Source organism: Gossypium hirsutum, chromosome A09 (assembly GCF_007990345.1).
Source record: "Gossypium hirsutum isolate 1008001.06 chromosome A09, Gossypium_hirsutum_v2.1, whole genome shotgun sequence".
Classification (NCBI taxonomy): domain Eukaryota; kingdom Viridiplantae; phylum Streptophyta; class Magnoliopsida; order Malvales; family Malvaceae; genus Gossypium; species Gossypium hirsutum.
This window is the reverse complement of record NC_053432.1, coordinates 18,148,854-18,173,056: the sequence shown is the minus strand read 5'-3', so window position 1 is coordinate 18,173,056 and position 24,203 is coordinate 18,148,854.

The following is a 24,203-nucleotide window of genomic DNA, read 5'->3' as shown; positions in this document are numbered from 1 at the left end:
CTGACGTCAGAAGTCTTATGCCGATCTAAAAAGAAGAAATATCGAGTTCTTTGTTGGAAAAAATCTATATTTGAAGTCTCTCCCTGGAAGAAAATATTATGATTTGGTAGAAAAGGGAAACTCAGTGTAACGCCCCTAACCCGTAACCGTCGTTGGAATAGGTTAAAAGGCATTAGTGGAATTATAATAACATTCAGAACAATCATTAACAAAATAATCGTATCATTTCGGTAAATGTCATTCATTCACATTCAATAAGAACTTAAATCGAGCATACAGAGCCTAACTCATGCATTTGGGACCAATCTGATAACATATAAAAGTTTCAAAAACTTAGAAAATTTTTCAACTTTAAAAGGTCACACGCTTATGTGAACAGGCCGTGTACCTCACACGGCCTTAGACACGCCCATGTATCTAAGCCATGGAAAAAAAGGTCATACATACTAACTTATCCACACGGCCGCAAGACACGCCCATGAGCCAGACCGTGTGAAAATTAGGGAGGCTACTGACTTGGCCACACAGCCAACCACACGCCCATGTGTCTGCCCGTGTACCACACACGACCAGTAGACACGCCCGTGTGTCTAGGCTGTGTCAAAACTGGAGGGTATACTAACTTTAATTCATAGGGTACCCAGGGGACACATGGCTGTGTAACATGACCATGTGTTACACACGGCTGAGACACATACCCGTGTCTCTACTCGTGTGGAAAAAAATAGGTCATTTGAATAGCCAATTTTCCACCCCAATTTGGGTCAACCTACAAGCAAAAATCAAGCATATATGCACAACCATTTCAGCCAATATCTATACCAAACCATACATAATTCGTGCTACAACATCACCAATCATTTCAAATCTCAATTCATAAATAAATTCATACCTAAACATACGATCAATACATCATTCAATCAAATGCTCAAAACATACCAAAACTTCTCAACATTTACCATTTCTTTTGGTTAACCAAAACATACCAAAATTTTCACATTAGCATCACATATCATATACATTATCAAACTATAAGTTTAAACACAAACTAGCCATATCACATGGCTAAATATGTACATCACAAAACATAATTCCACAACTTCTAGCCTATACATGTCATACTTTAAAATATTCATTTTCAAAGTATCAAAATAAGGTTTGATAGCGTGGTGACGATTCTCGACGATCCTCGAGCTCACAGTAGCTTCAATATCTATAAAACAATGCAAACACACACAAAGTAAGCTTTCAAAAGCTTAGTAAGCCATATACAAATAAGCATATCCTTCAAAGCAAATAAGTATCATCAAATCATTTATACTTTGTATACCAATGCTAACACAAATCTCATATTCAAATACTTACCTTTCTTTCTCAAATAAGCTATACAAAGTAAACATACCTGAATCTGATATAATTTCACAAAGTTATTTATTTTCTCGGAATGCCTGTTTGAACTATTTAGAAACATAAGGATGCGCGGATAGCTCAGAGAACATATACAATGCCAACATCCCAGGCGTGGTCTTATATATAATCAAACATCGATGCCACTGTCCCAGACAGGGTCTTACATGAAGTCAGATACGATGCCAATGTCCCAGATATGGTCTTACACGCAAAACAGATATCGAAAATCCTATGTTATGACATATGTATCCTAACTATTCCTAAGGCTTGTACTGGGCTTTTCAAACATCAGAACTTTGTTGATACTTTCCCGGAGAGCATATATTTAGCTCAGACATTCATTCATCACAATTCAATATCAAATGAATAATAAGAATTCAATTCAAACATGTTTATTGTATATTGACTTACCCCGTAGAGATTCGGATAGATGGAATCGGTTACTCGACGACTTTCGACTTTCCCCGATCTAATCTGTATTCTTTAGTTCCCAATCTAAATCAATTCAAATTTAACTTATTCAATCACACATTCATTCAAAACAATCCATATACACACAGTTAGGGCATTTCGCAAACTAGCCCTTACATATTTACATTTTGACACTTTAGTCCCTAATTCACAAAATCACAAAATACACATAATTTTCTTGTACACAAGCTTAGCCGAATTTTCATAGCTCTCATAAAAGTCCATACATTTCATTTATTTTACATTTTAGTCCTTGAAAATAACATTTTTACAATTTAGCCCATTTTACTCAAAATCATCAAAAATCCAAAGACAAAACATATAAACCCGACATCAAACTTTCATATTTGATCAATTAACAACATAATGCTCATGAATTAATCCATGGCACATTTCAAAATCATCATCAAAATCAAAAATTGAGGCATGGGCTTGATAGTATACGAAGCAACGATTACAAAAACGTAGAAATTATTAAAAACCAATCAAAACACATACCTCAATCACCAAAATAGGTAACCGAACCCTATCAATCTTATTTCTTTCTTTTTTCTTTTGTGAATTTCGGCAATGGTGATGAATATATCACCTAATTCATGTTTTTCTTTTATTAATAATAACTTTAATAACAATTTTCCTATTTTTCCCTTTTATAAATCATTATAAATTCATTATATACAAGGTCATTAAGGTCCAATCAATCTTAAAATGGTAAAATCACCACATAAGGATCTCACAATTAATGAGCCAAATCAAATAGGCACTTTTAACAAACAGCAGACAACTTTTACATTTTACGCGATTAAGTCCTTTTATCAAATTGAGCACACAAACAGTTAAATTTTCATACGAAACTTTCACACATGCTCATTCACATATCATAAACACAAAAAATAATATTTAAATATTTTTTAACTAGGATATGTGGTTCCGAAACCACTATTCTGACTAAGGTCTAAACCGGACTGTTACACTCAGTCCTAGATTCATCATGCAGTATGAAATTCTTGAAAGAATAGGATCGATAGCATACCATTTATCCTTACCACCAGAACATAACAGAACTCACATTTCCATGCTTCGATGATACTGATCTGATCTATCGCATATTTTGTGTACGAAAGAAATTAATGTATAGACATAATTAACTTACAATGAAGAATCTGTAACTATCTCAGCTCGGGAAACAAAAGAGCTGAGAAATAAATCTGTACCGTTAGTTGAAGTATTATGGAAAATCATGGGCTTGAAGAGTTGACGTGGGAAATAGAAGAAAATAGGAAGTCTCAATATTCGATTTTTCTTTGATAAGATTTTCGAGGACGAAAATTCCTTTAGGGGGAAGAGTTGTAATATCCAGTTTTTCATTGGTAACGGAATAGTGATTTTGATACCAAAAATTTCTATTGGTAAAGGCATGTTTTATTGTTTAATTAATGATTATATAATTACATTAGAGTAGTATTAAATTTTGGTGAAGAAATTTTAATGTTTCCTTAGTTAATTTAAGGAAAAGGATTAAATTATAGTATATGTAAAAATCTAGTTGTAATATATGTAAATCCTATATGTTTAATGGTTTAATTGGAAATTATACCATTCTTGTTTAATATGGATGGTTTAAAGATAAAATTTAGCTCATATATATGTTTAATTAAAAGGTAAATATGTAATTTAATGATGGGTGTCGAAACCTTCAAAAATAATTCCTACAAAAATAACTCTAAATAGTAGTAAAGAGTGGTAGTAGGGTTGAGTCCACAGGGATTGGATGTTATAATAAACTACTGCATTTATCTTGTGAATAGAATGTTTGTCGTGTCGAAGGTCATGGCAAAAGTCGTGCCCTCGACTCCTAATGAATCTGCAAAAAATGAAGAAATAAATCTGGGGGTTATGAAAATGTTTAGAAAGGAAATAATCGAATCAGTGTAAATAAAAAATTAATTAATATTAGAAATAAATTTGGATATAGAAATAAATTTAGACTTTTGTAAACAGAGATAATAAGCCTTAACCCTAGACTCAGTAGATTCCGGATTAAGAATCAATCCTCAAAAATTAATCTTCTCCTCCAAACGATAAGCTGGCTATAGCAGTTAAGAATGTCCTAACCACCAATTCTTCCTCTCGCAGCTAGTCCTGGTACGACCTGCAAATGAACCCTTACCGATTATCTATTCGAGATACACATGTTCCCGATTCAAAATTCTAGCAGCCTTGTACTCTGAAGAATCCAACTCGAATTAACGACCTCAATCGCGTGGGTCATTTAAACCCGATTGCTTCCTCCTTGATTTGTTCTCGTAGATCCAAATACAGCATGGCTGGCTCGTCTCTCCAACTGTTAGAAACCTGAATCCAACCCAATGTGCACTTTTTGACTTGGAATTGAGTTAACCTTAAAGGATGAGTTGTCAATCTCGATACTTAGGAAAAAAGTGAATACCAATTGAAAGGATTTTTAGCACGAATACATATCTCACGATTCCCAATCTAAAAGAACACCAGCCTAAAGCAAAGATGAAATTTAGTGTAACATGGATTTAATCATGCTTGTAGGTTATGGAAGGTGATTGGATTTGTGTAACACCCCAAACTCGGCCTAGAAGTTAGGCCTGAACTTGACGTGTCACATTGAAGTGTTTTTCGAAAACCATGTTTTCATTGAAAACCCTTCTTATTTGAAAACTTGAGTAAAATCACAGTTACGTTACTTTATTTTATAAAGTGGTACATTGAAAAGTTATTAATTCTATTCCCAAAATTTCTTTTAAGTTGCGGAAGCTAACTTTAAAAGTAACTCATTTACGAAAATGTGATGTTAAAAACTAAGTTACGAAATCATTACGAGAATGTTGCGGAAACGTAGTGTTGTTTAAAAATTTTTATAAATCGAAGTATATAAAACCCAAAGTTAAAATCCAAAAACTTTAAGAGGCCTTATTACAAAAGTTGAAAACCCAAAACGGAATCTAAAACATAAATAAAGTCCAAAGGCAATCATGTGGCCATCTCCGAGTCCCTCGCAGCACTGATCCTCCTAATGCTAGGGATTACCTGCATAGTTAATAGACGGGGTGAGTTTCTGAAAACTTAGTGTGTAATCCCCTTACTAGAGTTACAGTCAGTGTACTGAAACAAAAACAGTATGGGCTAGTGCCAATGCCAGTGCCCTTTAACAGCAACAGTACAGTCCAGTTCAAAGCATAAGTGGGCCAAAGCCCATTACATTATCATTTGGGTCACAGCCCATAACAGAATCAATTGGGCCTAGCCTATCTCAGTAACAAAATAGAATGTGTGAATGCATGGATGTATCCTATCCCATCCAACCCTGCACTTGCCTCTGTCCAACCCTGCACTACCTATAGGGAATAACTCACCCACGCCATCCCTACACTTACAATGTTAGCACCAGTTGCAGCACTAATCAAAATCGTAGTAAAGCTACTAGTACATATACAGCTTTAAGCCTTCAGTAGCGGTATTATAATTGGCACAAAGCCATCTGTAACTGTAATAAGTTTGGCACATAGCCATCAGCGACGGTAATATAATCGGCACACAGCCATGGGTAAATATGATCGACACAGAGTCATGGATAAATATGATAGGCACATTGCCATTGGTAAATACTATTTGCACAAAGCCATAATCAACATAGCACAAAGCCATATTTAGGTTGGCACAAAGCCATATTCAGATTAAGCAGCACTAAGCCGTTCATCGGTCCACAGTCGTCTCGTGCGACCCGTGCGACCTTAACAAATCAATACTGGATCCATAGTCGTCTTATGCGACCCGTGTGATCCTATCAGAACTTCCTCCTTATCAATGTCCCAACCCTATGCAATATGTCGTATATGTCATGCTCAATCATCACATGTGTATGCAAAATGGCCATGCTCAGTAACAATCATTTAAACATATATTAAAAGCATATTAGTTGTACAACCACCATCAAGTCAATTAAAACACAGTCATACGATCACAGCCAAATTGGTCAAATTCATAGTCTATGTCGGTGATTTACCCATGTGACAGCCCAAAGTTGACCCTAGTCGGGAAGTGGTTTCGGGACCGCTAAACCGAGTCACCGAAACGTTTGAATGTGATACTTATTGTCTAGAATATGTAATTATGAATGTGTGAAAATTTCAAGCTTCAATTTGGTTGATTTCATGTGAATTTAGTCAATAGGACCTATGTGAGAAAATTCTAAAATGTGATAGGTCAATGTGTGAGGACCTATTAGTGCATGTGGACAAAGGGGGACTTGCATGTCAAATTCCCCCCCTAATGAGTAGTGGCCGGCCATGACAAAGAATGATGGGCAAAACATGTCATGAAACATGTTTTGTTAGTGGAAGAATAAAATAAGGAGTATGGGTAATAAAGAAATGGAAACAAAAGAAAAAAAATGTGTAGTTGCCCCCCATTGCCGTGAGCTAAAGAAGAGAAAGGGGGAATTTTGTTCATCCTTTTCTCATCTTCATGCTTGCCAAAACTAGAAAGAAAAACAAAGAAAAATTTCTCATCCTTTGGTTCATCCTTGGCCAAAAATTTTAAGGAGGAAAGAAGAAGAAAGGTGAAGAGATTCGGCCATGCATGTAGCTAGGCTAAGGTATGTTTGATGATGTTCCATGAGAGGCATGCATGTTTTAGTTGTTAGCTTGAGTTCTACCTAACCCATGGTCTAAATCTTGCTATGTGATGGAAATGGCACTTGACCATGGATGCATCATTCTTGGTTGATGTTTGATGTTGTGGTGATGAGGCATGAGGATGAGTTAAGATTCGGCCTAGGTGGAGGTTGTGTTAATGCCATTGCATGCAAAATATGAAGCTTGTTAATGATGCATGTGATGATGGTTTGATGATTCTTGAACCTCCTTTTTAGCATTTTTGTGTGAGCACATATGTGCATTGGTTGCTAAATGGAGAAGAATCGGCTAGCAAGATGTGTGCTAAGGCCGAATGTAACTTTGCATGTTAATGAGCAATGCATGTGTTAAATTGATGAAAAGGGGGAGGATGCTTTACTAGTGTGTATATGTGTGTATTAAGTGTTGAAATCGACCCCAAAAATGGACATGCATATTCGGCCAAGGGGAAAGAAATTAGCTAATATGTTGTGTTGATGCATGATTTTTGCATGTATGAGACTTTAATGTCTAATGTATAAATATGGGCTAAGTGCCTTGTGTTCATCTTTTGATGCCTAAATGATGAAATCAATTTATTTGTTTGATTAAGCTCAAGAGCAAAGGGGAAATAAAACCGATAAAGGGAAGGAAAAAGTGGTTGAATAGCTAGCGGAATCGTTCGACAACACCCGAGGTAAGTTCTTGAGTAAGAGAGCTTAAATTACAATGTGATTAAATCATGCTCTATGTGTGGCTATTGAGCCGAATGTGCAAGGACGATATGTGCCTTGTGCTTGAGTTTTCGCAAATGAAAATGAAATGTGAATGTGCATGATTAATTGAATGCTGTCCGGGCTAAGTCCCGAAGGCTTTGTGCTAAGTGAATATATCCGGACTAAGATCCGAAGGCCTTTGTGCGAGATACTAAATCCGGGTTAAGTCCCGAAGGCATTCGTGCGAGTTATTAAATCCGGGTTAAGTCCCGAAGGCATTCGTGCGAGTTGTTAAATCCGGGTTATGTCCCGAAGGCATTGTGTGAGTTACTAAAACCGGGCTATGTCCCGAAGGCATTTGAACGAGGAGCTATATCCGGTTAAATCCCGAAGGTACGTGATTTGGTAATGAATGAGCTTGCTGTAAAATTCCAGCGAATACTCGAAAAACATCCCAATATGGGGATATGTTACGTATGTGTTAAATTTAATCGAGCCCTTACAAATAAATGTTCGCTCAGTTGATAAACGAGCTACCGGCCTTCGGCCAAGTTAGTTTATTGTGTATGTACATAAGGGTTGTTAATGTTGTGAAGCAAGTTTGACATCGGTAAATTGCGTATTATGAAATATTCCGTTTAGCTAAATGTGTGCTATTCTTTGTGCATGCTGGAATTCCTTGCTCAAACTTACTAAGCATAAATTGCTTACTCGTTATATTGCTCCTCTGTTTTATAGATTTTTGGTTCTCCAGCTATCGGACTCGGGATCTTGAAGTCGAAGTCGCCCACACTATCAAAGGCTCTTTTGGGTACTATTTTGGTTGAATTTTGATATGGCATGTATAGGACTACCCATTGTTGTCTTTCGAGTACTTTATGAAATGTATAAGTGTACAGCCATGCGAAAATGGCTTGTAGAAGTGGAGTATGGCATTAGACCATTCGTATTTATGAATGTATAGATGGTTTCATGATGTAACTATAGTTGGAATGGAAGTGTTGAGCAAATGATCAGCCACTAGAATGGCTAAGTATGATCATATGTGGGCTTATGTATGACAAGGCCCTAGTTGGTCCATGAAACCCCAAATTAGGTAAGGTTTACTTTGAAAACAGAAGCTGATAGCAGCAGTGGTGTGGATTGGAAAAATCACAAGAATTCGTAGGAGTGGAATTAAATAGTGAATAAATTATGTAATCAAACCTTGATGAATCTACTTTCATATGGAAGTAACGAAACAATCATAGGAACAGTACAGTAAGAGATATTCGGGTTCTTGTGGAACAGGGCCAGAACAGTTTCTGGATTCCCTGTTCCGCCTTTGGAAATTCACTATAAATTGACCAGAGATAATTAGGGGTCATACCATATATGTATGGATTCCTCTCTGAGTCTAGTTTCCATAGAAACAAACGGCATCAGCATTGAAGCTCTGTGCAGAGAGATATCCCAGTCGTAATGGGAAAAGGTCAGTGTAGTCGACCCCTGTAACATGGGAGACTTTGACTAATAAACTGTACTAATTGGCCCGACCAAAAATTCTAGAAAAAAATACATAGGTGGGGACATGAGTCTAGTTGCAGGAAAAAATCATAAAACTGATTTTCGAGTTGTGAAACTCAAGATATGATTTTTGAAGCGACTAGTACTCAGACTGGGCAGTGTCTGGAAAATTTTTTTTCAAAGCTTGTTGACATCTCGTGTCCGACTCCGGTGTCGGTCTCGGGTTCGGGGTGTTACATTTTATTGGTATCAGAGCTACGGTTTAGTCGATTCTAGGACTACCATAATGTGTTGGGTCTAGCTATACATGCCATTTTATGTGATTACTTGATAGTGTGGTGATTTCCGACAATTGTAAATGTGTTTATAGTAATGGATCCCGATCGTGACCGAGAGGTAGCTGATGATCTTGAGAGTGTAGCGCCTGCTCCCGCACAAGGGACAGTGCCGGCAGACTCTCAACCTAATGCTAGTAATCCGAATGATGAAGCTAGACAAGCATTCTATAGCGTGATGAATGATTGGTTTAACCAATACATTCGAACTAATATGGCTGTTCCACAACCTCCATTCCCGACAAATACTACCCCCGCACCTACAATACCACCGGTAACGGACCAAATAAGGTCAAATAAGCCCCAGTTGACAGAATCCGAAAACATGGGGCTACTGAATTTAAGGCTATGGATAGCGATGATGCCGAGCAAGCTGAATTTGGCTGGACAACACTATCCGGGTACTCGATGAGCTATCTTGTACACCCGATGAATGCCTAAAGTGTGCTATCTCCTTGCTACGTGATTCTGCCTACTATTGGTGGAGTACTCTGACTTCTATTGTGCCCCGAGAGCAAGTAACTTGGGAGTTTTTCCAAACTGAGTTTCGGAAAAAGTATATCAGTCAGAGATTTGTTGATCAAAAACGGAAGGAATTTCTTGAGCTTAAGCAAGGCTCCATGTCGGTTACTGATTACGAGCGAAAATTTGTTAGACTTAGCAAATACGCTCGGGAATGTGTTTCGTCCGAAGCTATTATGTGTAAACGCTTCGAGGATGGGCTGAATGAAGATATAAAAATGTTCGTTGGCGTTCTTGAAATACGAGAGTTCGTGGTACTTGTTGAACGAGCTTGTAAAGCCGAAGAGCTTAGAAAAGAAAAGCAAAGAGTTGATGAGGGAACTGGAGAGTTCCGTAAAAGATCCTCGGGAAGGTCTCTTCAACAGACATCGAAGAGATTTCGAGATGATGCGGGCCAGTTTAGAGGCACTTCGGGCCTTTTTAGACGAGATCGTGATCGACCCCCTGTGGGTACACGAGGCACTTCGGTCGCCAGTGTTGGGAATGAACGTCAAGATAGAACGAAATGTCGATATTGCGGTAAATGGCATTCGGGGAGTTGTAGATTCCCTGACCGCTCCTGTTACAAGTGCGGATCAGTTGACCACTTCACTAAAGATTGCCCGAGGTTGTTTGAACAGAATGAAAATCAGAGTGGGAAACCGGGTGCTACCACTGCTCGAGGTAGACCATCTGGAAATACGGGCAATGCTAGTGGTGGTCACAGAGGATCAAGAGATGATATAACCAGATCCGAAGCTCGTGCGCCTGCTAGAGCTTATGCTATACTGCCCGCGAGGATGCTTCTTCGCCTGATGTTATTACCAGTACATTCACTCTCTTTGATACTAATGTAATTGCTTTGATTGACCCCGGTTCTACTCATTCTTACACATGTGAAACCTTAGCATCCAGTAAGACTTTACCTATTGAGTCTACTGAGTTTGTAATTCGGGTGTCAAATCCCTTGGGTCATTACGTGCTTGTCGACAAAGTGTGTGAGAAATGTCCCCTGGAAATTCGAGGTTCCTGTTTTTCGGCGGATTTGATGCTTTTGCCGTTTGATGAATTTGATGTTATCCTTGGTTTGGATTGGTTGACCGCGCATGATGCGATTGTGAATTGCAAGAGCAAGACTATTGATTTGAGGTGCGCAAATAACGAAGTAATCCAAATTGAGTCTGCGGACTTGGAGGGGATGCCAGCTGTAATATCAGTAATGTTGGCACAGAAATATGTAAGAAAAGGGTGCGAAGCATACCTTGCGTACGTACTTGGTGACAAAGAATTAGAAAAGAAACCCGAATCTGTGCCGGTGGTTTGTGAATACCCAGATGTTTTTCCAGAAGAATTACCGGGTTTACCACCTGTTCGGGAGGTAGAGTTTGGCATTGAGCTTGTACCTGGGACTACGCCAATTTCGATAGCTCCGTATCGTATGGCACCAACCGAGTTAAAGGAGTTGAAAGCTCAGTTGCAAGAACTGACGGATAGAGGTTTCGCTCGCCCAAGTTTCCCACCTTGGGGTGCACCAGTATTGTTCGTGAAAAAGAAGGACGGAACCATGAGGTTATGCATTGACTATCGTCAGCTGAATAAAGTGACGATAAAGAACAAATATCCGTTGCCGCGCATCGATGATTTGTTCGACCAACTGAAGGGAGCCTCAGTGTTCTCAAAAATAGATTTGAGATCGGGCTATTATGAGTTGCGAATTCGAGATTCCGATATTCCTAAAACTGCCTTCAGAACGAGATATGGTCACTACGAATTCTTAGTGATGCCGTTTGGGCTCACTAATGCCCCTGCAGTATTTATGGATTTGATGAATCGGATCTTCAGACCGTATTTGGATCGGTTCGTAGTTGTGTTCATTGATGACATTTTGGTCTATTCAAGAGATGAGACCGAACATGCTGAGCATCTGAGGCTAGTGCTGCAAATTTTGCGGGATAAGCAGTTATATGCTAAGTTCAGTAAGTGTGAGTTCTGGTTAAGAGAGGTTAGCTTCTTGGGTCATGTGGTATCCGCGTCGGGTATTCGAGTTGACCCGAACAAAATTTCAGCCATACTTGACTGGAAACCTCCGAGAAATGTTACTGAAGTTCGGAGCTTTTTGGGGCTCGCCGGTTATTACCGACGATTTGTGAAGGGTTTCTCGATGATAGCCACACCAATGACGAAGCTACTTCAAAAGGATGTTAGGTTCGAGTGGACGGAGAAATGTCAGAAAAGTTTCGACCAACTGAAAACTCATTTGACTGAAGCTCCAATTTTGGTGCAACCCGAATCAGGTAAAGAGTTTGTCATTTATAGTGACGCATCCCTACTTGGGTTGGGTTGCGTATTGATGCAAGAAGGTCGAGTCGTGGCCTATGCGTCGAGACAATTGAAGCCACACGAGAGGAATTATCCGACCCATGATCTCGAACTAGCTGCCATCGTGTTTGCTTTAAAAATATGGCGACATTATCTGTTTGGTGAGAAGTGCCATGTATTTTCGGATCACAAAAGTCTCAAATATTTGATGACTCAACGAGACTTGAATCTGCGACAAAGACGTTGGCTTGAGTTGTTGGAAGATTACGAGCTTGTCATTGATTACCACCCGGGAAAGGCTAACGTGGTTGCGGACGCCTTAAGCCGAAAGTCATTGTTTGCTTTACGAGCGATGAACGTGCATTTGTCTGTTCTACCAGACAGTGTGTTAGTAGCTGAATTAAAAGCTAAACCATTATTGACTCACCAAATTCGTGAAGCTCAGAAAGTCGATGATGAATTGGTTGCAAAACGGGCTAAGTGTTTTCCGAACGAGGAATCGGAGTTTCAAATTGATGATGATGATTGTTTGAGGTTTAGAAATCGTTTGTGTGTTCCAAGGAATTCGGAACTCATTTCGATGATTCTGAACGAAGCCCATGGTAGCCAAATGTCATTTCACCCGGGGAGTACGAAAATGTACAACGATTTGAAACGTCAATTTTGGTGGCATGGTATGAAACGGGACATCTCCGACTTTGTTTCGAGATGTTTAATATGTCAACAAGTGAAAGCGGAACATCAAGTGCCTTCAGGATTACTCCAGCCGATCATGATACCCGAGTGGAAATGGGATCGAGTCACAATGGACTTTGTGTCCGGACTGCCCTTGTCAGCAAGTAAGAAGGATGCGATATGGGTTGTTGTTGATAGACTGACTAAGTCGGCTCATTTCATCCCCGTACGTACGGATTTTTCATTGGATAAACTAGCTGAATTGTACGTTTATCAAATTGTGAGACTACACGGGGTACCTGTTTCTATCGTGTCGGATAGAGATCCGAGATTCACCTCACGATTTTGGAAGAAATTGCAAGAAGCTCTGGGTACCAAGCTGCATTTTAGCACTACTTTTCACCCCCAAACCGATGGTCAATCCGAGCGGATAATTCAGATACTTGAGGATATGTTGAGATGTTGCATCCTCGAGTTCAGTAGTTCATGGGAACGGTACTTACCTTTGATTGAATTCGCTTACAACAATAGTTTTCAATCAAGTATTAAGATGGCACCTTACGAGGCTTTGTACGGTCGTAAATGCCGTACACCATTGTTTTGGACCGAGCTCGGTGAAAGTAAAATTTTCGGAGTTGATTTGATTAGAGATGCTGAACAGAAAGTAAGGGTAATCCGTGAAAGTCTGAAGGTAGCCACGGATCGTCAGAAATCGTATGCAGATTTGAAACGAAAAGACATCGAGTATCAGGTGGGAGACAAAGTGTTCCTTAAGGTTTCACCTTGGAAAAAGATACTCAGGTTCGGCCGTAAGGGCAAGTTGAGCCCAAGATTCATTGGGCCGTACGAAATCTCCGAACGAGTTGGCCCGGTTGCGTATAGATTGATTTTGCCCCCGGAGCATGAAAAGATTCATGACGTCTTTCATGTTTCGATGCTTCGACGCTATCGATCTGATCCATCGCACATAATTAGCCCATCAGAGGTTGAAATTCAAGTCGACATGAGCTATGAAGAAGAACCGATGCGTATCCTAGCTCGTGAAGTGAAGGAGTTGCGAAACAAAAGAGTTCCGCTAGTAAAGGTGTTATGGCTCAAACACGGGATCGAGGAAGCTACTTGGGAGACCGAGAGCTCGATGAAAGAACGATACCCAAACTTATTTACCGGTAAGATTTTCGGGGACGAAAATTTCTTAAGTGGGGGAGAGTTGTGACAGCCCAAAGTTGACCCTAGTCGGGAAGTGGTTTCGGGACCGCTAAACCGAGTCACCGAAACGTTTGAATGTGATACTTATTGTCTAGAATATGTAATTATGAATGTGTGAAAATTTCAAGCTTCAATTTGGTTGATTTCATGTGAATTTAGTCAATAGGACTTATGTGAGAAAATTCTAAAATGTGATAGGTCAATGTGTGAGGACCTATTAGTGCATGTGGACAAAGGGGGACTTGCATGTCAAATTCCCCCCCTAATGAGTAGTGGCCGGCCATGACAAAGAATGATGGGCAAAACATGTCATGAAACATGTTTTGTTAGTGGAAGAATAAAATAAGGAGTATGGGTAATAAAGAAATGGAAACAAAAGAAAAAAAAATGTGTAGTTGCCCCCCCCATTGCCGTGAGCTAAAGAAGAGAAAGGGGGAATTTTGTTCATCCTTTTCTCATCTTCATGCTTGCCAAAACTAGAAAGAAAAACAAAGAAAAATTTCTCATCCTTTGGTTCATCCTTGGCCAAAAATTTTAAGGAGGAAAGAAGAAGAAAGGTGAAGAGATTCGGCCATGCATGTAGCTAGGCTAAGGTATGTTTGATGATGTTCCATGAGAGGCATGCATGTTTTAGTTGTTAGCTTGAGTTCTACCTAACCCATGGTCTAAATCTTGCTATGTGATGGAAATGGCACTTGACCATGGATGCATCATTCTTGGTTGATGTTTGATGTTGTGGTGATGAGGCATGAGGATGAGTTAAGATTCGGCCTAGGTGGAGGTTGTGTTAATGCCATTGCATGCAAAATATGAAGCTTGTTAATGATGCATGTGATGATGGTTTGATGATTCTTGAACCTCCTTTTTAGCATTTTTGTGTGAGCACATATGTGCATTGGTTGCTAAATGGAGAAGAATCGGCTAGCAAGATGTGTGCTAAGGCCGAATGTAACTTTGCATGTTAATGAGCAATGCATGTGTTAAATTGATGAAAAGGGGGAGGATGCTTTACTAGTGTGTATATGTGTGTATTAAGTGTTGAAATCGACCCCAAAAATGGACATGCATATTCGGCCAAGGGGAAAGAAATTAGCTAATATGTTGTGTTGATGCATGATTTTTGCATGTATGAGACTTTAATGTCTAATGTATAAATATGGGCTAAGTGCCTTGTGTTCATCTTTTGATGCCTAAATGATGAAATCAATTTATTTGTTTGATTAAGCTCAAGAGCAAAGGGGAAATAAAACCGATAAAGGGAAGGAAAAAGTGGTTGAATAGCTAGCGGAATCGTTCGACAACACCCGAGGTAAGTTCTTGAGTAAGAGAGCTTAAATTACAATGTGATTAAATCATGCTCTATGTGTGGCTATTGAGCCGAATGTGCAAGGACGATATGTGCCTTGTGCTTGAGTTTTCGCAAATGAAAATGAAATGTGAATGTGCATGATTAATTGAATGCTGTCCGGGCTAAGTCCCGAAGGCTTTGTGCTAAGTGAATATATCCGGACTAAGATCCGAAGGCCTTTGTGCGAGATACTAAATCCGGGTTAAGTCCCGAAGGCATTCGTGCGAGTTATTAAATCCGGGTTAAGTCCCGAAGGCATTCGTGCGAGTTGTTAAATCCGGGTTATGTCCCGAAGGCATTGTGTGAGTTACTAAAACCGGGCTATGTCCCGAAGGCATTTGAACGAGGAGCTATATCTGGTTAAATCCCGAAGGTACGTGATTTGGTAATGAATGAGCTTGCTGTAAAATTCCAGCGAATACTCGAAAAACATCCCAATATGGGGATATGTTACGTATGTGTTAAATTTAATCGAGCCCTTACAAATAAATGTTCGCTCAGTTGATAAACGAGCTACCGGCCTTCGGCCAAGTTAGTTTATTGTGTATGTACATAAGGGTTGTTAATGTTGTGAAGCAAGTTTGACATCGGTAAATTGCGTATTATGAAATATTCCGTTTAGCTAAATGTGTGCTATTCTTTGTGCATGCTGGAATTCCTTGCTCAAACTTACTAAGCATAAATTGCTTACTCGTTATATTGCTCCTCTGTTTTATAGATTTTTGGTTCTCCAGCTATCGGACTCGGGATCTTGAAGTCGAAGTCGCCCACACTATCAAAGGCTCTTTTGGGTACTATTTTGGTTGAATTTTGATATGGCATGTATAGGACTACCCATTGTTGTCTTTCGAGTACTTTATGAAATGTATAAGTGTACAGCCATGCGAAAATGGCTTGTAGAAGTATGGCATTAGACCATTCGTATTTATGAATGTATAGATGGTTTCATGATGTAACTATAGTTGGAATGGAAGTGTTGAGCAAATGATCAGCCACTAGAATGGCTAAGTATGATCATATGTGGGCTTATGTATGACAAGGCCCTAGTTGGTCCATGAAACCCCAAATTAGGTAAGGTTTACTTTGAAAACAGAAGCTGATAGCAGCAGTGGTGTGGATTGGAAAAATCACAAGAATTCGTAGGAGTGGAATTAAATAGTGAATAAATTATGTAATCAAACCTTGATGAATCTACTTTCATATGGAAGTAACGAAACAATCATAGGAACAGTACAGTAAGAGATATTCGGGTTCTTGTGGAACAGGGCCAGAACAGTTTCTGGATTCCCTGTTCCGGCTTTGGAAATTCACTATAAATTGACCAGAGATAATTAGGGGTCATACCATATATGTATGGATTCCTCTCTGAGTCTAGTTTCCATAGAAACAAACGGCATCAGCATTGAAGCTCTGTGCAGAGAGATATCCCAGTCGTAATGGGAAAAGGTCAGTGTAGTCGACCCCTGTAACATGGGAGACTTTGACTAATAAACTGTACTAATTGGCCCGACCAAAAATTCTAGAAAAAATAACATAGGTGGGGACATGAGTCTAGTTTCAGGGAAAAATCACAAAACTGATTTTCGAGTTGTGAAACTCAAGATATGATTTTTGAAGCGACTAGTACTCAGACTGGGCAGTGTCTGGAAAATTTTTTTTCAAAGCTTGTTGACATCTCGTGTCCGACTCCGGTGTCGGTCTCGGGTTCGGGGTGTTACAACCCACAAGGGCAAAACAATCATTTTACCCTATAGGGGTATTTTGGAAATTTTACACTACAAGGGTATTTCGGTAATTTTAAAAATCAAGGGTGTTTTAGTAATTCTACAAATCGGTAGTATTTTGGTAATTTTAAAAATCGAGGGTATTTCGTTAATTTTACAAATTAGAATATTTTGGTAATTTTATAAACTGGGGGCATTTCGATAATTTTACAAACTGGGGGTATTTCGATAATTTTACAAACTAGGGTTATTTCGATAGTCTAAATAGTTTGGCCTAAACAAGCTTATCAGCCCATCCAAATGTTTATTGTCGCCCCGAGCGACTTTTACAACCCTAACGGTCCTATCGGTGAAAATGGGCCCAAGGCCTATTATTCGGCCCAAATGGGCCCTCAGCTCGTGTGGCCCAATTAGCCCAGGATTAGCCACGGCTATGCATACTGCATAGCCCAGTCCAAAGTTTGTCACTTATCGAGGATTTTATCCATGCGGGGCCTACGAGCCCATTGGGCCCACACGACCCACTTCAGCCCAATGAGGCCCAGAATGGCCTATGCCATGTGCGCGACATGACAATCCCCACTACTTTCCACCTAACAGTCAGATTTACACAAGCGGGCCCACAGGCCCATTATGGCCTAAGCCCATGAATTCGTTCATGGAGGCCTTTTTCACCATACACCCACGTTTTGTGCGCTCGGTTTACCGTGCGTACGATCGCATGCTCTAAGCTCCTCCTTTGACTTTTCGGCTTTTCAGTATTTTGGCATTTCGGCATTTGTCGACCTATGGTCAAATCAATGTGTGTGGATTCACACACTCTTTCGGCTTTTGACCGATTATCAAATACGGTACTACTGCACACCTTATGCAATTTGCTTAAAACACTATCGAGCACTCTGGGACCTGCAGATCCGAACAAGATAGTTCACTGCTCCACAATTCACCGTGGACAATTCTATAAAGACCCAATACCAACATCAATTCATATTTCATATCCAAGGGAAAAAGAATAACTTTCCTTTAACACCACCAAAATATAGCCACTTTACCTCCAACCACATAACAGTAGAGTTGCACTACTCCAACGCTAACTGAGTCGTTCCAACCCTTAACCTTCACAAATAGAACAGTCGATCGATTCGCCAAAAATCCATAAACAAAAAGAATACTTCACAATTGTGATACTTACCAATAACGTAAGAACCCAAAACAAAGGTGGCAAGTTGCAGCAACGAAAACCAAGGATTAAGGAAGGAATGGCTTATAAGGAAAATCCAAAGTTGTGAAAGAAAAAAAAAATAAATTTCAATAGGAAATTGGTAGAAACAAAAGAAGACAACAAAAAATCGGTAAGGGAGGAGGAGGGTGCAAATGTTGCCAAAGGAAAGAACAGAACAAAAAGGGAACCGAAAGAAATTGCAAAGAACCATCTAGCAAAAATCGGCAAAGAACAAAATGGCAGACTTGAGAAGCAGAGGAAAACTATTGTCTATAATTTTTTTGGGAAAAGAATGGGAACCAAATTCTTTGAACACAAGATAACAATAACCCACATAAAATCCCATATTTTCCTCATTAAATCTCTCCATAAATCACTCCTTGATTTTCTCTTAATATCTCTCCATGATACACTCCATAAATCACTCCAACCTCCCATTCAAACTCTATTCAAACTCTCATTACCAATTCAACCTCAGAGTCTCAGTCCAACTCCACCTCCTACATAGCTCAAATAGTAAAATAAATACTCCATTGTGCATCCCAAGACTTGAACCTTAGACTTCACAATTACACAACATGCCAACCACAGGCTCTTTCAATGTCGTAAATCATCCACAATTATTTATAAAGCCTACATGCCAGAGCCATGGTTCATCCCTTAAAAACCGAAATTTTGCAAGAGCCAAGGTTTGAACCCAAGACTTCTCAGGAACTTCCTAAGACACTTAACCACTGAAACAGATACACAGTTGTGTCATTCACTTGCACAACTAAATTCCAATTCCTCTGATATGAGAAGCCCATTTCTTCTAGGCCAAAAATTCGGGGCGTTACAATTTGTATGAAAAATGGTGGAAATTGGGAAGGAAAAGGACTTGGAAAGTAATTAGATGAATTTTGAAAAAGAAACAAGAATTGGAAACAAAGTAGCAGAATGTTATGCACCAATTCAATTCCAAATTGAAACCAAAATCGAAAAATTAGATTTGTCTTTCTAAAGTGCATTAAGGCCCTATTTATATACATGGAATTTACTAATTTTGGCATTAACCACTTTAACATAAAATCAAAATAATAAAATAAGATTTTTTTTTTCTATTTTTGGCTTTTACAAAGTCAAAAATTCTAATGAGTCCTTGGTTTTCTCCACATTTTTATTCAACCGTATTTTATTGATCATGTTTCAATTTGGTTCTTTTTCTGCTCGTTATTGTCTCTTAGCATCCCAATTGAATCCCTGACAAGATTAAAACATAAAAGCACTAATTTAGCAGGGATCAATTCAGAAATAAACCAAATTAAACACAAAATGTCAGGCAAATTAACATGTTATAAAATCCCCCTACTTAGCTCATGCTTGTCCTCAAGCATATTGTTCCTTCAAACATTAGAAATTATTCTAAAATTATTAAAAATTGAGCCTCTTTTCTGCAACCATAATCAATGTAAACAATATAGGCAAAAATAAATAAATGCTCAGAATATATAGTTTAACCAACAAGTGTCGTAAAACTGAAATATGTGAACTAAATCATTTCACTAAATTGAGTTTGAATCAAAAATTTGCAAGGCATTATTAATTAATTAGGTTTTACAAAAATTTTAGACACGGCCAAACTTTTTACTAGAACTAGGATGAGAACCCAAGCACCCTATCCTGGTTATTCAGCTCAAACAGTCTTTTTTTTTTTGAAGGCTTGATTAGTGGAATGCCTGCAAGTTACCGATTTGTCACTCGAACCTTTTTACGTGAGATAAAATGAAAACCCAAGCACCTTATCCTAGTTGCTCAATTCGGTCACATTTTCGAAACTTTCACTCATAACTTGAGCCTTTAATTATTTATTCATTTTATTTATTTATTTATTTATGTACAAGCAAATATTTTTTCAAATAATCAATTTATATGAAAATTCTAGTTACATATATCAACCTTAAAACACAAATGTCGACTAATCTAGATACTTTGAACACTTTAATTCAAAAATTGTCCAATTGTCCAAATTGACTAAGTAATAAGATTCAAGGCTCAATGTTGGAATAAACTATCGAATAAATCTAGCATAAGATTGAACATATGCAAAAGAGAAACATGCAACAAAAATCATGCATATTTACCATTAACTTACTATTTCAGCCTCCCCACTTAAACTATGCTTGTCCTCAAGCATGTGTCATATGAAATAAATGACAGCAACCCAAATAACAAGTAAAAAGAAAACTTAAGAGTACTCCCCATATATCTTTTAACGATGTTGTCGGTGTTGGGGGTAATGACTTTGCAGGATATCAAGGATTGTGGAGACTTCGTTTTCTATTGTTCCAAGTCGAGCTTTGATTCGGCGTAAACATGCCTCCATAGATAGAGGTTGCTCTTCGCGCTCCCTAGTATTAATGTGTAGACGTTGGCAAAAAACCATATTTTCGTGAGTAGTCCGTGTACCTGGAGGAACAAAATAACATGTAGTAGGGGTGTCAGCAAGCAAACCCATTGAATCCAAACAATATTTATCTAGGTTGTCCATACAATATTCACATGTTAAGGATGAGAATTGAATTTCAGAGGGAAAAAGTCGAGAGGTTAAATTCGTAATATATGACCCGAGTATTAGTGGACGATTATATCGTAAAACGACATGAAAATTTCATGCAAACCAATATCCTAAATTAACTTTAAATCCATAATGAATACACCACAAGAAAAATAGTTTAGTTTTAGTTAGAACAGACGACGAATCATTTCTACTTGAAAAACTAAAGGTTAAAAATCGGTGAATATATCTTAAAGTAGGTTCATACACCAATAAGTCTTTTGTGGTGTTTGGATTATAAAGTTGATTAGAATGACTTAAAACACAGTAAACATCTTGAGCATCAAAGTTACTTGGAATATCTAACAGAGCAGTATGATAGGAATCGGATCGAATATTGTCAGGGTCGACGAAACCCATGGCAATGTTAAATTCAGAAATTGACATTCGAAAGTTCTTACCAAGAAAATGAAAACAGATAATGCTTTGTGTTTCAACAGTTTGTAATGCATTAATATTGAAGCTAAATGTGATGTAGAATTCATAAATCAACTCATAATATACATTACAAGAAATATTTGCAAATGAATTCCAGCCAATAGCATCAAAATAGCCAATCACAGCATCGAAAATATTTAACAAATCAAGAGTAGAGAGATCGATTTGCTTATAGATTGGGAGCGAAAGTTGTCGAATGTCGTCATATTTTACGTGATGTTTTGAGGTTGAAAAGTCTAAAAACCCTCGTAATCGTCCTTTGTTAGGAATAGTATTTGCACTACCTCATTTATTGCGTTGATCATCTCGTTATGGTCGAACATATTTGTTAGACGAGTCAGGTGGACTTGAATTTCCAGCAACATCAATACTACTGTATTGGGGTGTCACTGACCATGTGTCAGTCGCCGATAGGCTCAAGTGGTGGACAGTCGTGTTCGGCATTAGAAATTTCAACCTCCTTTGAATGACCTACATAATACATTAGTAAAGGTAAAATAGGTTGAAGATTAGGGATTGACCTGTCGGGCTTCATCGGCAACGGATTCTCATTGGTGTGGTCGTTTGTCTTGGAGGAGGTGGAGAAGGTTCTAAGTTGTCGTTGGCTATATCGACAACTAAATGCGGTGAAAATCGATGTCGACTTTGATTGAGTGAAGCAAAAATATTGTCAATCATTTGGTTCCGGGTTCAAACCATGGCTTTCATGTAGGCATCATGAATAAAAAGTTTTGCTTGCTAGGGTAGTGACGGAGACGGCGACAACGGCTACATGGTTTTGTGCTGATTTATTGAAGGGTGACGGTGGGGATTTTGGGTATGTTGCTAGTTAAGGTGGTGGGGGCTGATTTGGTTGTTTGGTGTTGGAGAAAAAGAAATAGATGAGATAGGGGAGGGAGGAGCGGTGTCGTGAAAATGACGGCTCAGATCGGAAAAAGTGCGATACGTGGGTGAGGGCTCCATTCGACAGTGGCATAGTGGTGAAGGAGGCCAGCAAATGGTGGTTTCGGGTGGAGGGGAAATATGGAAAAAGAAAAGAAAAGGAGTATTGGTGATGTTGTCAACAGTGCCAAAAGAAAGGGTGGCAATTGCATAGCAATGTGGCGGCGACGATAGTATGGGTTTGGTGTGGGGTTAGGTTTTTTTATTAAGAAGATGGAGAAGATGAAGAGAGGGTTTGGGGTTTTAAGGATTTGGGTGTTTTATTTTTTTCTCTTTTTCCCTTTTTTGTCCTCTTTTTTTCTTTTCTTTTTTCCCTTGTGGCCGGTTGGGCCTTCTTGTCCACTTCTTCTCTTTCTTTCTTTTTTTTCTCTTTTTGGCCTAATAGGCTGTTCGGCCCAATTTCTTTTTTTTTTCTTTTAGGACTATTTGGGTATTGGACTTATAGGAGTTTTGGATCATGGCATTGAGTATTGGGTTTATTATATGGGTAATTTGGTATTTGGGTAAGTGGATTTGGGGTAGTTAAGTTAAATGGGATAGTGGGTAGGTATTGGATTTGGGTTTTGGGATTGTATGAAGGTTAAGGATATTGGTTTTTTTTTAATTTTTAGGCAAACAATTGTCACCATTTAGAATGTCGTGCCCACGCCACCATCATTATCTGACTTTTGGAAAAAATTCATAACCTCAATTACATTCCTGAAAACATCAAATTAATTGGATTAAATAAAAATTTATTTATTTACAACCTAAATCTTACTAAAACTAAAAATTAAATAAATGAAAATAAAATTGGGTTGCCTCCCAAAAGCGCTTTTGTTTAACGTCGTTAGCTCAACGACCTGGAAATTTATTTAACCGACTCTTCGAGGACTAATTCCTCAACCACGTGTGTAACAGCCCATTTTTGGGTCAAATCAGAACAGTGGTTTTGGGACAACAAATCTAAAGTACAAATATTTATTTTATTAATCTTTAAGGTCTATAGCATAATTGTGTGAAAACTTCGTTAAGAAATTTTATCTATTGACTACTCAATTTGACTAGAAAGACGAAATTGCAATAGGTGTAAAATTTGAGTTCTAGAAGTTAAAGGTGTCTAATTGCTATGAAATTTTAAATTGGAGATCCTTAAATGGTAATTAGACCATTTTACTTTAGGATGGACAAAAATGGACATGGTTAGGTGAAATTTTAAAGTTACGCATTAAGGACATTTTAGTAATTTGGTAAATAAAGAAAAAATTACCTAAACAAAAGTGTCCATATTCTTAATTTAGTCCCCCCCATAGTCGAATTTTACAAGAAGCCATAGCTAGGGTTTTGGCCAAGCTTTCAATCTCAATTGTAAGTCCATTCTTGTCCCTTTTTTAATGATTTTTATATTTTTGAGATCGTTGTAGCTTGATCTAGCTATTTCAATGACTAATTTGAAAGAAAGATAAAGTCTAAAATTTTAACATGTTGAATATGTTTGTAATTTGATGTTTGATGGTAGAAAATGCATGTTTGTTGTTAGTTAAACAACATTTGTAAAGTGATTTTTGATAAAAACGTCAAATATGGACTTATCTGTAAAAGGTTATAAAATGTGTAGAAAAGTGTGAGTAAATGAAAAATGTGGGCTGTTATGAGTACAAGAAATATTCGACTAGGCTTGGGCTATGACGAAATTGAAAGAAATTCATTTTACGAGCCTAGGGACCAAATTGTAAAATGTTGAAATGGTAGTGGTAAAAATGTAATTTTTACCATAATGTGATTTTGGACCGAATTGAATAGCTTGATGATTACATAAGTTACATGTGGTATTATAGATTGAGAAAAACAAAGTTCAAGTGTATATCGAGGGAAAAATAAAATAATTGACGAATAGATCCCTTTTGTTCTTTTTGCATTTGAGGTAAGTTCGTATATAAATAAGCTTTATTATAATTGTATTTTAAATGCTTTAATTTTGTATGAATTGGTAAATGACTCTACGGACACGTTCGATGACATTTTGGCAAGCGATAAATCCCAATCGAACCTTAGGAATAGATTAGGATACAAGTGACATGTCACTAGGGTTTTATGTTATGTGGTCCGGGTGCTGGTGTTTTACGTCCTACCGGTGGCTGAGTATATCGACATATGTTGTGCTTACTT